Raw genomic sequence first — 16,093 nt, 5'->3', positions numbered from 1 at the left:
CCCCCCCCAAAAAATCTAAATATCGTCATGATAGTTTTAGATTTATGCACTCGCAGCTTATTCGCGTGTTTTCCCCAAGTGTTTTCTGCTTCGCGTGGTTTTGATTTGGCGAAAAAAAATAGGGGAATGGGGAAGAAGTAGGAAAAAAAAAAATAGGGTGATGGTGGAAAAATAAGGGAATGGAGTAAAAAATAGGGGAATCGAGGGAAAAAAATCGCGCCTACGCGATAGAAGCCCCCCTTCGAGCGTACTGTTTTGTTGGCACAGAGGAAAATCCCCGCCGCGGCGGCTGCGGAATAAATCCGGGGAATAAATCCGATTTTCGGGAAAGCTGGGAGAGGCGCGGACCGGATTGCGGAGGGACGGGACTGCACTGCCCGGCGCTGCGCTTCCCCGACAGCCAAAAAAATCATCCCTGGGCTGGGAAAAAGGGGGAAAATGGGGCTCTTCTGGTGATTTCTTGCCCGGTGCAGCCCGAGCGCCGCTGAGGTCCAGCTGTCTCCCGGCAGCGCTGGTTTTGATGTTTTTTTTAATTTCTTTTTTTTTTTTTTTTTTCCCTCCACAATTCTTATTTTTTAAACCCGCAAACAAAACTATTCAGCGTGCAATGTCTGCTCCCTCCTTATATTTTTTCCCCCTTTTCAACGCGCTTCATCCTCGGGCAGCCCCATGGCTGCATCTCCATTTAAAAAAAAAAAAAAAAAAAGTAGACACTGAAATATACGCAGTTTATTTTTTTTTTCCCACAGTCAGCTTTTTATTTATTTGTTTAAATTACTTTTGTTTTTTGGAGGTTTTTCATTTTTTAACCCTTTTCCGAGCTCCCTTTCCCAGCGGCTCGAGGAGTCCGGCACTGCTGGGAGGACGCTGCCGCACTCTCCTGTCCACACCTCCTGCTCGCTGCTTTCCCTGGGAGGACACAAGGCATTTCTGACCGTTTGATTTCCCTCTCTGGCTCTATTTTTAATTTTTTTTTTTTTCCGCTTTCTTTCCCCTGGGCGTGGAGAGGTGACTCGGAGTTTACTTTAGGCGTTGGGAGGGTGACAGGTTTTGCAATAATAAACCTGCTTTTCTCCCAGCCGCCCGGGATGAATGACTTTGAAATTTGCAAACCTGATTGCCAACATCTGCAGAGAAGGAAGCAGCCTGAATCGAGGGAAAAAGATTTATTAGTTTTAGACTAGGTGGCAGTGCCAATTTCCCAGGTGCTAAGAGGAGAGGTGTAAAGTGAACGGGGCTATGAAGCCAAGCACATGGGCAAACACCTTTTTTCCTTCCCTTTTGTCTTTTTTTTTTTCCCCTCCCTTTTTTCCCCCCCCGCGGTTATTTTTTCCCCCCTCTCCTCCACCTCCTACTGCAGCAGAATATGATCTTTGCAAAAATTCATCTGGACAATCTCAAGCCAAACCGAGTGTGGGTTCTTGGTATTTTTAAAATTATTCTTATTTTTTTATGGAGTAATTTTTTATTTTTTTCATGTTTGTTTCTCCTCCCAAAGTTTCCTTTTCTGAAATCCAGGTAGGATTTTTCCCAGGAGGGAAGCACAGAGCTCTGGCCTCTCCAAGCTGACCAAGCTCTGTGATGCCATCTGGGAGCTTTCCTACCTCACTGGGAGAAAGCCTCAGATTTGTGTCCCCTCACAGAGAGAGTGGGGTGTGTGATACCTCCAATTCTTTTTTTATTGCATTCTTATTTTAGTTTTAAAATTATTTTTATTTTCCTTTTCCTGAGAGTTGTTTGAAATCCTCTTTCCCTGCATCTCAGTTGTGCCCGGTCTCCCCGACACGGTCCTCGCAAAGCTCAGCTTTGTCACGGCAATTCCCAGTCAGGCAAAACTTCATTAAAAAGATCTGTACAATTAACAGCCGAAACTCCCGTTAAACCACAGCAGTGGGATAGGCAGGGATAATTTTTTTTTGTTGCTGTTTTTACGGCTTTAACAATATCGCCTGAAATGATGATTGCTTCCTGCTACAGAGGAACCCTTTGTAGGTTTGCATTCGCAGTGCTGTTGGTGTGTGGTTTTGGTGCTTTTTTTGTTGTTGTTGTGTTTTTTTTGGGGGGGTTTGTTTTGTTTTAGGAGGGTTGGAATGCAAAGGCTTGTGCAAGGGGTTAAGAAAAGTGGGCAGGAGGCGAAGCCTTTAAATAGAGCCAGTTCAAACCGATCCTTAAATTCCGCCGGGCTGAAGAAAGAGACTCTTGAATCTGTCCCAGCGTCCTCCGAAAATAAATACGCCCCTGTAAAAATAGCATGATTGGCCATATTTGAGAATCCAGTTATGGCCGGCACCGACTCCTTGTTTTTCCCGTACCTTCTGCTCATTCCGGCAGCCGGGCTCTCCTTCCCCAGCGCCAGCGTACGGCCGCCTGGGCTGTGTCCGGTGACCCCTGGCTTGGCTCCTCTCCGGGGGATTTCTGCTCCATGGCAGCGTTTTGGGGGCCGGGGGGGACAGGGATAGAAGCTCCTTTGTTGGAAGTGCTTGGAGGGAGGAGGGAGCTGGAGGCTGAGGAGGGAGCTGAGCCAGCCCTGCATGCGGGAATGCCGTTCCCTGTGCCCCCCTGTACTCTTGGGCATCGCCGTCTCCCCGTCCCTGAGGAGGGCAGGGGTTCTCCCCCGATGGGACTTGTGGAAGGATAGCAGAGGAAAGGGACTGTTTGCAATGGAATTTTATGCCTGGAGCTCGCTGGGAAGACGTTGCTTAAAAAAGGCTGCAATCGATGGAACGAGGCAGCTGAGTCCATTAAAGCAATGGCTCGCTCTGCTCTGCAGCAGCTCAAAATACGGAGGTTTATAATTTTACTCCTTCCCTATGCCACTGTCTTTGGGTCCCGGTCTCGGCTCCATCCCAGAGGAGCGTGTTGTTCTTGGCAGGCTCTGTGTTTTGGGGGAGGTGGGAAAGGCTCCCTCGGACGCGATTGCAAAGGGCTGCTCTGGGACCGTGTCCCTGCCAGGCAGCAGCGAGGCTGTGTGTGAGCAAGGATCACCCATATCCAAAAACAGACTCCTCGAGTTTAAAATAATATTAATAGTAATTAATAAAATGTGGTTTTTGCTGTGTGCTGAGGTATCCCTTCTTGGGTGGGGGGCTGCAGGAACAGATCTGTGTTTATATAAAAGGATGCTCAGCCTCTTCCATTAAAATATGCTTCAGAAACACTTTTCAGTGCTCGGGAAAAGGGACACGCCACTATGAGCAGGGCTGACTGTGTTAAATCCAGCCCCAGAGTAGTGGCTGGAAGAAAAGCGGGCAGACTGAGGGGAAAGATTTTGGTTTCCCTGCTTTCCTACTTCACATTAGCATGTGCATTCAAATGCAGGGATTTAAGGCAGATTGGAGACCGTGCTTGCTTTCAGGCCTGCTGTGCCCGGGGAGAAGTTTTCCAGACAGCTGGGCCAGGTAGGAGCATAGGAAAGGAAATAAAAATGCCCTTCCATCCCCCAGGACAGTGCTGCTGTGCCAGCAAAATCCCGCTGTAGCCATCCTTATAATGGCAAAATGGTGCTTCTGCTGAGCCCGCAGATTTTGCAGGAGGCCTTGCCGTCGGCAGTGCCAGTGGAAGCACAATTCTCTCATCAAACTGCATCCATGCTAAACTCGCTTTGCTGACAGAGAGACCGGGATAGCACGGATTGGGCACCGGAGCCATCCGTGCCGGGCTCCTCCGCGCTGCTCGGAGCACGAAGGCTCCTGGACCAGCCCGTGGTTCAGCGCGGCTCCTTTTAGGTCCTGTTTTGATGGTGCAAGGAAAATACCATCGGTGTTTAATGGCCCTTGAAATCGCGGTTCCCCCTCCCTGCCTGCCCAGGGGGTGGTTCGAGGGGGGCTCCTTGGGGCAGGGCTCGGTGTAACACCGGGAGGAATGTGGACGGGCCGGAGACCTGCCTGGGAGGATGCTTCCCCTCCCCTGGGGCCCTGGCGAAACGAGATGCTTTTTGAGATGTGTTTTCAGGCAGAGCAGGGAGTGTGCCTGTCCCAGTGGGGCTCGGGAGGTGGTGCTGGGCAGCGATGTTGTGCTCAGTCCCGTCACACGCTGCTCTTCACACTCGGCATCCCCGGGGGTGGAGGAAGTGCTCGGCCATGGAGTGATGTCCCTGCAGCTCCCTCGGGCTGGCGGCCAACTTGTGGGCTGTGAGGAAGGCAGGAGCAGTGTCTGGGCTGAAATGGTGATGGAAAAGGCACTTGTACGTGTTTGGGAGTCTCCCACCCTGAGCTCCCTGTTTTCTCTGATGTCCCAGTGTTTTTTCCCAAGGTCTTTTGGTGGGCTGTGGGGTGGCATCTCCATCCTTCAGGAGCAATGGGAAGGACTGTCCAGCCTGTGCTGCATACTCTGTTGTAGTGCCCATCCCAAGCAGTGGTAGCTGGTAGGGATGTTGGGCTTGGAACATGGACAGGAGCCCAAGGGCCAATGTGGTGACGTAAACTTGCTCGGAGCAAGGTCCTGCGGGATCTTCTGCTGTGTGAGGCTTTCCAACACCTTCCCAGGTGAACGGGCAGGAGTCTGTCCTTGCCTCTGGTAACACAAGGCTGGTAAAGGTGTCATTTATTAGTGTGGTTTCTAGCAGCCTTTCTCCCACTTGGAGCGAGCCTTGCCTCCTACTCGGTACAGAGTCTCCTTGGTAGGGTCGGAAAACCACAGGTCCTATCCCTGACTGATGGTGTGCCAGAGAAAATCTGATCTGGAGGATGATCCGGCACTAGAAATCCTAGCCAGGGGTGGCATGGGGCACTGGGTAGGTCTCTGGTGTTGGGGACAAGCTCCTGCTCTTTCCCAGCAGAGCAGCTGTTGGAGAAATGGAAATCGCTGGGAATTAATCTCACTGCAGACGTGGTTAGCAGAGCAGGGCTTTCGTAAGGGAAATTTTAGATCTTCTTCCTAGGATAACCCAGGGTAAAGCTGAAATTAGTTTATAATTACATAGTAAATAACCCCCCATCTTGTCATTTCACCATCTTCCGATGAATATGGAAATGAACATTGTTAAAGGGAATTAACGTCATTATGGCAGCCATCCAGGTGAGCGCCTTGCGGTTCAGCCGCGGCCGGCGCGAGGGTGTCGGATCACCTCCCCGAGCTGGGGTTAGCGCCCAACGAGTCCAAACAAGGCCCCGTGTGTTTTCACCGTGTACTAAACTGGTCCAGTTAAAGCTCCGGGCAGGAGGTGGTGCAGGGAATCGGGGCCAGCCTGGCATGTGCTGACACGAAAGCTGCCGTGCCGGGACGAGGAGATGTTGGTCTGGGTTAGGTAACGCGATCCAGCATCGCCTGCTCGAGGTGCCGAGGACAAGGGAGTGCTTTGTTCAGCCTCGCTGCTGAAATGGAGAGCGTGGTGTGCCCTGAACAACCTGAAAATGCAGGTGGGGTGGAGGAGCTGAAGGCAGCCCCGAGTTCCTTGCCTGTTGGAGCTGGGGTGAGGGAGCAGTGCTGTGTCCAGCTGCACAGCTTCTCTCTGGCTTTTCCAGATGAGGATGCTCTTTAAAAAGCAAAGTTGGGGAGGGGACCGCTCCGGTGTGGCTGCCTCACCCTCACCACGAGGATTTGGCAGTTTCCTTCTCCCGGTGTTTCCTCCCATCCCCGCGTTTCTGTCTGGCTTCACTCCGGGATGGCACAGCTGGATTGTCTGCAGGCATCGCGACGCACCCACCGACGCCGTCCCTCTCTGCTGTTTATTTGCTTTGCTTATTGTTCGCTTCTCCCCAGCTCTTAAACACCAGGGGGACGGCAGCCACACAGCCCCTGGAGCTCCGTGCCGTGGGCGCTGTGTGGGGGACGCGCGGCAGGAGCCCCCGATCCCGCAGCGACAGTTGGGCTCGCTCCCCACGCCGCCAGGATCAGCTGTTGGGTGCACAATATGCTCCCGTTTTCCTCTCCAGCTGTTGCTGCTGACGGTTATGGGAAGCGAAAGGTACTTGAGAGTTTGGCATCGCTAAATCAGGGAAGTGATGGGCAGAAAGGAAGGGCTGAGGGGGGGCTGTGTGTGTCTGAGGCTGGGTTTTGTTTAAATCCAGACAGATTGAAATAGTGGCAAAAGGATCGAAGTGACCTTGGGAATAAATTTTATTGCCAGCGCAGCAGTGGCCAAAGAGCCATTTTGAGGGAGCTGGATGCAGGCAGGCAAGCCAAACATGGTGGGCTCGGAGCAAGGGAAGGAGCAATATTCAGAAGGGAATATGTCTTTTTAGAGAAATAACAGAAATTTTAAGGCACTTAGCTCTGCCTCTCTGGAGCTGTATCCCCGGCAACTTCTGCAAAGGCTGCTCCTGCTTCTGTCTCCATCCATCTTATCCTGACACATCCCTGCCAGCAAAGAGCCCTTTTTACCTTCGCTAGTTGGATGTATTGCTCCTAATTCCCTTCATGTCCCCATCCCTTCTCAGCAGAATTCCCTGTGACTTGAATATGCTTTTAACACATTCGATTTAATTGCTTTTAATTAAAAAAAATAAAAAATGATATCGACAGTGTGCTGGGAAGGAAGGGTTTTGGGTTTTGGGGGGATCAGGCTGTGTGCTGCTCGCAGGCGCTGCCGGGCGCTGTGTGTGGATGAAGCAGCTCCCATGTTGTCACCGCGCAGTGTGTGTCATCCTGGTGTTTGTGTCCTGCTCTGCTGGGCGTGGGGACATCCCACCTGCTGTGTCACACACAAGCCAAGCAGATAATGCTCCAGCGAGTAGAGATCCGGGCGGGTGAGTGAAGAGGGGTGCAGGCACCTTGCTGGGGTGTCGGTGGAAGTCCCGGCTCTGCTCGGATGGGAAGGGCACACTGTGCCAGGCTCCTGGAGTGTGCAGCGTGCCGGGGTTTCCCTTTGCAATCCCAACACTGCAGCCGGGCTTTCTCCCTAATGAGATTAGTGACACAAAGCAGCAATTCTTCTGCTACTTTTAATGGATGTTCGGGGTTTGTGTGGGATCGGAAATTCCTACTTTCATCAGATGAGCCCTCTCTGTGACTATTTTGTGGACAGATCTTCCTTTCCTCAGCTTCAGGGCTGACAGTCATATTGGCACAAGTGTTTCAGGCTCTCCCCTCCTGCCCCCCTCTGCTGCCTGTTCTCCCGAGCCCCAGACACGGTGGATTTTATCTTCTGTCCTGCTTTGAATCTTGCCATCACCCCAAGCTGTTTCCATCTTGTGGAGGACACAAAAGTTTGGTGGCTTTCCTTGGACACACTAAACGCAGCTGGGGGGAGGGAGAAATGCAAAAGTCATTCTTGAACTGTTTTTGCAGGTCTCCCTAGCTGAGATGTGCAAGTGCATACGTGTGTGTGTGTACACATATAGGGCACCCATATAGTGCCTCACCTGATGGAAGACTGGCTGTCCCTGCTTGGTGTCATCGGGGCCAGCCTGGCAATTTGTCAAGAGCCCAAGGGCTGCGCTTCAATTTGAATACGGATTTGCATAATTCATCAGGAATTAAACCACGCTGCCATAATATTTGCCCATGTGTTTATCTCCCATTATCAGCAGTGAGGAGGCACGGGGTCCTGGGCGTTTGCCGGTCGAAGATACACCTTTGCTTCACGGTTCAGTGCCTTTTGTGGTGCAGAAGAGGTGGGGTGGACTGATGTTCAGGAGGGTGTGGGAAGGGCAGGAGCCTCTGGAAAGAAAAGAGATGTGGGGTCAAGAGGAGAGGCTTGGAAGAGGCTGAGCTCTTGAGCCTGGTTTCCTAAGGAAAAGAGTCTTATGAGATTGTGACCCATGTGTGGATCCCTTTCTTCCACCCCCAAATGCCTGCAGCCTGTTGCTGAATTTTTCCCAGGGTAGTTCAGATCCCTGCAGATGCTGTTTAAGTCAGTGCTGGGCTCTGGGAGAGGGATGCATTCACTCCTGTGGCACACAGATCAGCACATCCAGCTTCACCTTGCACTTACTGTGTCCTGGCTATGTATGTATGTATCCAAGGGGAATCATGAAGTCGGAGCTGATGAATTTGTTTGGGTCACTGGCAACGTCCTTGCTGCAGCCCTGGGGTGTTTCTCAGAGCCTATCCCCTCTTTCTGCTGGGCCCCTGTGTTGTGCTCAGTGACTGCTGAGCACACAGGCAGTGGTGATGTGCCCAGGTCTGATCGTGGGGCCGTGCCTCAGTTTCACCTTGCAGTGCCACCCCCTTTGCAAGGCACCCCGAGAGGTGCTGATCCACAGCAGCCGCTTTGCAGACAAGAGGGTTTAAAATAAGCACCGACGGAGGCTGCGTCTCCCGGGCTTTGAGTCATCCCGGCTCGTGCTGACTGCGCCTGGCAGGAGCCTGGGAGGCAAAACAAACCCACATCCAGCTGCCACCTCCCTGCCAGATGTTACTGGTGGTGTGGCTGGCTGGGTTTCGGTGGTGGACCCTCCAATGGAACAGATGGAGCTGCTGTGGGGAGATGCCACATCGCCAGTGGCTGTGGTGAAACCCTGGTGGAATTGGTGGCTTGGGGCAGTGCCCAGCCTGGGGACTTGCAGTTGGGCCATTGGGAGGAAAGGGGTGAGATGAGCAGCCCTGGTCTGGCACTATGCAGGCCTGGGTTTGCAGGATGGGGGTTGCTGAGGTTCCTTCCAACACTCCTGACCTTGGCACCATTCTGGCCGTGAGCTGTCACTGTGCTGGACAGGGGACAGGCAGGGAGGAACCCAGGGGTGATCCTGCAGTGAACCCCAACTCACCACCCCACACAGAGGTAAGGCAGCCAGGACAGCAGGTGTCCATGGCCAGGGAAGGGAAGCAGAGGAGAGGAGCAGGCAGGTGGCATTTACCTTTCCATGGGCACCTGGTGCGTGTCCAAGGCTGGTGCTGCCCATCACACAGCAGTGTTTAATTTCTCAATGGGAGGGCAGGGAGATGATGCTGCACAGTCCCATTTAACCTGCTGGTGACCTGATCTTAAGTCATTGTGGCTGAAAATAGACCGTGTTCCCTCCAGGGCACGGCTAATGGTGCTGGGAAAGCTGGGATCTCTCTTTGAAGGCTGATTTAATTGCTGCTGGCAGGCATGGTGCAGGTGATGTGGGGACCAGCACCAATGCCATCCCACAATAATCTCCCCCACTGAGCTCCTGTAGCTCTCCTGGCTCTGGCAGCGAAGGGTAACGAGCTCTTTTCTAATGAAGGCACGGGACAGTGCGTGGGTGGTGCTGGGTTAAATACACAGGCAGGGCTCAGGGAGGGGGGAGCTCGCTTGTTTGTATCATCTTCTGCACTGAGTTTGGGTGATTTAAAAAAATAATAAATTATTTAAAAGTGAGGTGGGTTAAATTTCTGTGCTTAGGAAGGAGGGGAAGCACCTGTACTGAAAGTGTGCATCCAGTGCCAGGAGCAGAGTCAGCCCTGTGCTGGGACACCAGTGGCTAAAGAATGTTCAACATGATGAAGGGTGAACCAGAGCAAAGGCATTTTCATGCTGTCCTAGAAAATCAGGAGAGGAAGGCGAGACTGCAATCTAGCCGCCAGTTTCTGCATTCCTGGGGATTCTGCTGATCGGTTTGAGAGTTTAAATTATTATTTTCTCAATTTCCATACAGCATTTTAGTACAGCTGAAGTCTCCACCATGTCACTCCTTGCTGTTGAAGGAGAGCTGTGTGGTTGTGTAGTGAGAGCCTGGGGGTTTTGGTGGACCCCCATTGGGGTGTCAGGTTTAATTATGGCAGCGGAAAAGGAGAGACATCCAGCGTGGAGGGGGATTTCAGGCTGGGGACATGTGGGAGAAGCTTCTGCTGTAGCAGTTGGCAGTGACCCAGGAGCACTGACACTGGTTTGAGTGTCAGGATTAGCGTGGGACCAGATCAGTGCTTCCCAGACCTCATGTTTCAGGCTGGGTGGACTGGCTGCACATCGTGTCAAGAATCCCACTGGGATGGTTTCCATTTTGGCCCCTCCAGTGTGAGGGAGAGTCACCTTCATTTTGCCAGAGTGATTCGTGTCCCCACCTTGGTGGGTGGCTTCTTGCTGTCCCCATGGAGATGCTGTTAATGGGGAGCTGGTCAGTGACCTTGTGGGGGATCTTCAGAGTGTCCTGTTGGCATCCCTTTCCTGAGGCATTGGCATACATTGGATTGCCTTTGTTTTGTTGCATGGTGGAAACTAAGTCTCCAGGACATTGGGGCAGAACCAGGCATGAACACCAGTCCCTTGAGCCACTTCCCATTTTCTCCTCCTCTGCCATCTCCAGGCTGTTGGGGCTGTTCCAGCTCCAGGGTGAGGAGGTGAGCGGTGGGGCTCAGCCTGATGATATTTATTTACATGGAAGCAGGGATCCCCGCCATGCCCTGTGCTCACACCCTGCCCTTCAGTGTCCTGTGGCTGTGGGGGGCTGGTGATCCACCACCAGGGTGACACGGCAGGGAAATGGTGGCATGGCATCGGCACGGGGGGAATGGCTGAGGGAGGGCTGGTCGGAAACCTGGCTCGAGCGTGCAGCGTTCCTGTGCTGACGCAGCTGCGAGTGATAGTAAATATTGAGCAAGAGCCACTTAAAAATAAAGCAGCCTGGACACAGATTCCCATGTGGAATAAAATAAAATTAAAAGAAACAATAGAGAGCTGTGCTGAGCTGGAGGGAGAATTCGCCTTGGCTTTTAAGGTAGTGATTTTTGCAGCTGAAGGAAAGCGGCACGGCGCTGTTCAAGCCAGCAAAGTCTGGGAGTGTGGACCCCCCGCCGGAGGATGCTGTCTCCGAGCTCGCCAGGGCCCTTAGAAGATTAAATGGGGAGTTAAATTGCCCTGGCTGTTCTGGATCCTGGGGATGGGATCGAAGGCTTTCAGGGGATGCAGAGAATTGAGGTTTTAAATTAGGGCTTTGAAGCTCCTGCCAGTCCCGTGGCATGGGGTGTAAATACGGCTTTTGGGGCGGTTTTTGGCACAGAGAGTGGTGGGTTGTGACAGCAGCCTGGGGCTGCTGGGGACAGGGATAGGGACCAGCCGCCACTGGAGTCCAGGCACATCTGATCCGAGGGCTTTGGTTTCAGCCTGGCATGTTCAGGAGCTCATATCGCTGGTGTCTCGTGCATGGCACAGAGTCAAAGCGGCTCCGGTGCCTCGGGTGTCACTGGAGCTGCCCCGGCAGGCAGGGGAGGAGGTGGCAAAGATTTACACTGTCAGCACTCCGGCTCGCAGCTGTTTGCAGCCATAAATGTGTGCATGAGGAATAGCTGCGGCTGTGCCTCACCGAGCTGCGTGGGGCAGAGATGGGGAGGTGTGTGCTTGAAGCCCTGAAAGTCTTCCCTGGGAATCTGCTGCTTCTGCAGGGAGAGGATGAAGGATGCACCGATGAAGGCAAGCACAGGCAGCTGGTGTGGTGTCTGTCCTGCTGGTGGTGGGAAGGTACTGACTGTGCTTGGACTTTCCCTGCTTTCCTCCCCTCCCTGCCTGCCAGGGAGGATGTAAGCGTTTATCCAGCTGTTTGTGGCATGGACTGTTGTCCCAGTTGGCTGCCTGTGAGGCACAGCGAGCTGGACTGGGGAAGAGGTGATTGTGCTCCCGGCCAAGGGCGGCTGCAGCTCCTGCTCTGTGCTGCACACAGCAGCCAGCTGAGAACTGGCTGCAGCCAGGCTGCAAATCTCCCTTGAGTGCCCAGAGTTCAAAACATCCCATGGAAATAAACCCAAATTCTCGCTGCTGTGTTTCCCAGCCTTACTGGGCTCAGATTGGAGGGTCCAAGGGGTCAGGCTTTGTAGCTCAGGCTCTTTTGTGGCCACAGCCCTAGCAGAGCACTGCGTGGTGCCAGCCTGAGCCCTGACAATGTGTCTGTCCATCATGGCCTGGGGAGGATGGGGTGAGATGCTGGCAGTTGGAAATATTTCACAAGTGGCAGAAACGTGTAACGGGCAGATGTGGCTGATGGGGGAGACTTACTTCACTTTTCCCGGGGTGCTGGAGGCCACTGGTCTTCCGGGTGCCAGGGCTGTGGCTTCTCAGACAAGGATGGCTCATGCCCTGGGCTCAGCTTCAGGGTGTGTTTTGCAGCCGGCAGTACACGTGGCCACCTGTTATCCCACACCAGCCACCGGGGCTGTCCAGCTGTGCTGGACTTGATTAAAGGTCTTTTCCAACTGGAAAGCTGTCCAAAGGCATGAGCAAAGGCTCTCTGGATGCTGCTTCTCTGTGGTGTGCTGGTGCTCTTGGTTAGTTTGGAAACATGGAACCAGACTGGGAGAGTGAATTCCCCACTGAAGGGTGTCTCTGTGTTGCCCCCACTTGCTGCCTTTGACCCTTCATGGGGGTCCAAGTGAGCCACCCCCTCTATAGCAGGTTGGCAGCAAGTGTGGAGGGCAGCATGGGGATGCTGAAGGTGCCAGCTGGTCACCTACAGCAGAGGAGGGGTGGAGCAGCTTTCCCAGTGCTGGCACACACCCGTGTCACCTCAGGCGTGTAGCCTGGCTCATTGGCCGGAGCTGTGTCCACAGGGGAGATATGTTCAGTTCCAGCATGTTGCCTCCAGCATGCCCTCCTGCCTGGCTCTTTCATGACCCAGGCTTGACTGACTTGTCCAGCTGGGACTGAATTTTAGGCTTGAGGTGTGAGGGGCCAAGTTGGAGAAAGCTCCACAGATTTAAAACTCCAGTGGCAGCCCCCTGTGCTGCAGGCGTGGCCGCCCGCCCTCTTTCTCCAGCTTCGCCTGGCAGTGCTTTCTGTCCGCTCCCTCCTCACAGGGACCTTTGGCAGCCCCAAGCGGGCTGAGCACGTGGGGTCTTGTTTCCTTCCCACTTCCCCCAGCGTGACCTCCGGCCTCCAGACGTTTGGTGTGTGGTTTGTGCGGTCGCTGGTATCTCATCTCCTCATCGGTCACATCCCCTCTCGGTGGTGAGTCACTCCAGGCCGTACCTCTTCCCCCAAACCCATGCCGTTTTCGAGAGCTGAGCAAAGATGAAGAAGATGTTTTCGAGTGGGCTGACACATCTGGACCCGCCAAGTTCCTCTAATAACAGCCCTTAGTGATTTATGTCTCAATTGTGCAAAATGGATATGTTTTATAATCTTGGAACTGGAAAGGAGGAGGACAGGTGTGCTCATCCACTGCAGCAACTGGAGCATCACAGAGGTTGCATTTTGGCTGCTGACTAAAGGGATAAAGTAGTTTGAGGGACAATCTCTGTGCTCTGAACCCTTTTACCCTCAGAGCTGGGCTGCTCTGGATCATGTGTGTCCCTGCTGGCATGAGATGGGTGTTGGTGGTGCCTTTCCCAGGCGGTCAGAGGCTGAGCTAATGGGCACACACATGTGTTTGGCGTGGTGTAACTTGGCAGGGAAGGGGGGCACAGCCAGTCTGGGCTTGGCAGTGTTGCCAACTCGCACCTCCCTGCCTGTGCTGTGGTGCCAGACCGCCTCTGGGCAAGCAATCGGCTGGAGGAGCGTGGCTCAGCCTGCTGAGGCCTGTCGGCGTGTCTCTGGGCAAAGCGGATCTTGTGCTGGTTCAGCAAACACTCTGGCCCCAGGCAGATGGAGATGGTTGTGGTTTCCCCTTTTCCCCTCCCTTTCTCCTGGCAGAAGCCCATGGTTGGGGTGAGCTGTGCGTTGCTCACTGCGGTAGAATTTCTCCCCTTGGCATCGCTTTCTGGCACGGAGATCCAAGGAGGCAGCGACTCACCCGTGGCCGCCTCCTGCGAGTGCAGCTCCTCAGCGCATGGAGGAGCAGCTTCACCTCCAGGTCCTGCCCGGGGCACTGGGGCAGCAGGTTTTGGGCTACGTGCGAGTCTTTATGCCAGCAGCCCGTCAGCGTGGCTGCTGGAGGGCTGTACGGAGGAAGGGATGTTCTGGCAGTGCCTCGAGGCTGGATTTGCATTGGGTTCATCCCCAGAAAAGCTGTGGTTCAGATTCCTTCTCCCTACTCCAGCTCTGGTTCCTGGCAGGGAACAAGCCAGGTAAATACAGCCTGTGCAGCTTCTTCAGGCCCTTTGGAAGGGAAAACAGTGTCGCTGGTAGACCCGAGGCTGGAGTTCAAGTGGTTCTCTGCTTTTGCTGCTGCTCAGCTGCGTGATGCACCAAGTCATTGCACCTGCCTATGCCTCAGTTTCTCCACCTGCAGAGCTTTGAAATGTGCTTTGAGCTCCTGTGCTGGGCTTAGATCTCTCCAAAGAGCAGTGCTGCTGTTGTAGGCTTCTGGAAGTTGCTGGGAACAGCTGCCTGGTGTGAGGTGGCTTTGGGGGTTGGCTGGTGGCATCAGTTCTGCTGCTGTTTCCCAGCTGGTATGGTGACACTGCCCTGCAAGGTTCCCAACCTGTCCATCTGAACCTGTCCCCAGCTTGGACACTTTGCATTCCCCCTCCTGCTCCTGCAGCCTCTAGCTGAGACGGGGTCACTCTAGCAGGATGTGATGATGCTGACCAGGGAAGAATCCCCAGAACATCTGGGGCTGGGACTGAGTCTGTGTTATCCCTGGGCAGGATATGATGCCAAAAGCAGGGAGGTGCCCTCGTAGGACCACGGATGTAACTGGTAGCAAAATGCCTCACATCAAAAAGCTGTGTGCAGGTGTCTCTGTGCCTGATGGCAGTGCTGGAGTGTGTTCCTTCCCTGGAGCCCTGCAGGTGGCTTCATGTCCTTGCACCACGTGCAAGTGGGGACATGCCATGGGCATCTGTGCACAGTGGTGTCTGCAGCATGGGATGCGTCTCACTGTGATCCCCGTGCCGGTGTTTCCGCCTGCTGGAGCAGCTGGGATTGATGTCTGGCTGGGAGAAGGGGCTCACGTGGGGACGTGTGCGGCCAGAGCCTCCAGGCTGGTGTGGCATGGGGTGCTCCAGGGGCTTTGCCATGCTGCAGCCATGTGCTCTGCCAGATGGGACTCCCCTTGGAAATGTGTCACTCCTGCTCCAGATGCTGGCTCCTTGCCAACCCAGTCCTGCAGGAGCGGTGACAGTGACACTGACACGGCCGAGGCATATACAGCGTGGAGCAGCGCTGCTCATAGAGTTTTCTCCAGCTCTGGAGTGAGAAAAGGTGTTTGGAAATGCTTCAGTGTGAAGGTTTTGGGGTTACCAAGGAGAGGCGTGAACGTGTGTGCACGCTTTGCGCCTTTGCCGCGCAGTGCTCAGGGTTAAACAGCAGGTTTTACCTGCTGGGAACGGGCTCTGTGTTGAACTGCACGGGCACAGCAGCTCCCCTGGTCCCGCTGCTGCAGGGTTGGCGTGTGCGGGTGATGCCGCTGGGATCTGTCGGGCGATGGATGCGGGCCAGGAGCTGTGCGGAGCGCCGCGTCGGTGAGGCACATATGCCGGGATGCAAACATGTACGCGAAAGAGATCCTGGCTGTCTAAATAATGTGAAATATTGACTAGCTCTCGCAGATGGTGCTCCACGTGCAGCTTCGGCGACTGAACTTCTCCGTCTCCCCTTGGGTTTTGGTGTGATGTTGTTTTGAGCCAGTTGGATGCTGGACTCTTGACAAACTTGTTGCCTGGTTGCTTTCAGTGGGATCGTCTAATTTGGGGGAAGTTGGTTGTTAATGTGGGCTGAGAGGAAGGGAGGAGGGTTGCAGAGGGCTTGACTGGTTCCTTGTGATTCTCCTGATGGCTTTAAGTCAGTTTTTAAATTATGGCATGGACTGGGATGCTGGTTCTGGTGAAGGGTTGGGTTTGTAGTGTTGCATGGGTGTCGTTTGGTGGCAGTGTTGGAGAGGAATTGCTGCCTGTAGCAAACAGAGTGTGTGTTATTACCACTATTATGGTGATTGTATTCACTGAGGAAATGTTGATGAGGATGATTTGCATGAGGGCGTTGCTGGGGACCCAGTGTCCAGGACATCCAGACCACTGGCAGCAGGGTCGTGAGGATGTGCTGCTTTCATATCAGCTCGTGGATGGTTGTCACACTTTCTCCTCTGTTTTACCTTCCTCTGGGATAAGATGCTGGGTTTGGATATGTGAAAATGCACTTTTTGTGAGCTGCTCTGGAGGATACTCTCATGTTTTCCCAAAGCCTGTAGCCAGTGCTGAGCACTTGCAGCAGGAATGAGCTGTGTTGGCAAAGCTGTGCTGGCAGGAAGGTCTTATCATGGCTCTGGAAGCATGTCGAGGAGTGTCCTCACCCACAGGTTGCTGTACTTGTGATAAAACATCTTATCAGCCAGGTGGTTTGGTCAGTGAGCCCTCAGGTGTCAGGCTGTGCTCAGGAAGC

This window comes from Parus major, chromosome 14 (genome assembly GCF_001522545.3).
Source record: "Parus major isolate Abel chromosome 14, Parus_major1.1, whole genome shotgun sequence".
NCBI classification, from domain to species: Eukaryota; Metazoa; Chordata; class Aves; order Passeriformes; family Paridae; genus Parus; species Parus major.
The sequence above is the reverse complement of the archived record's forward strand: the minus strand, read 5'-3'. Positions refer to the sequence as shown.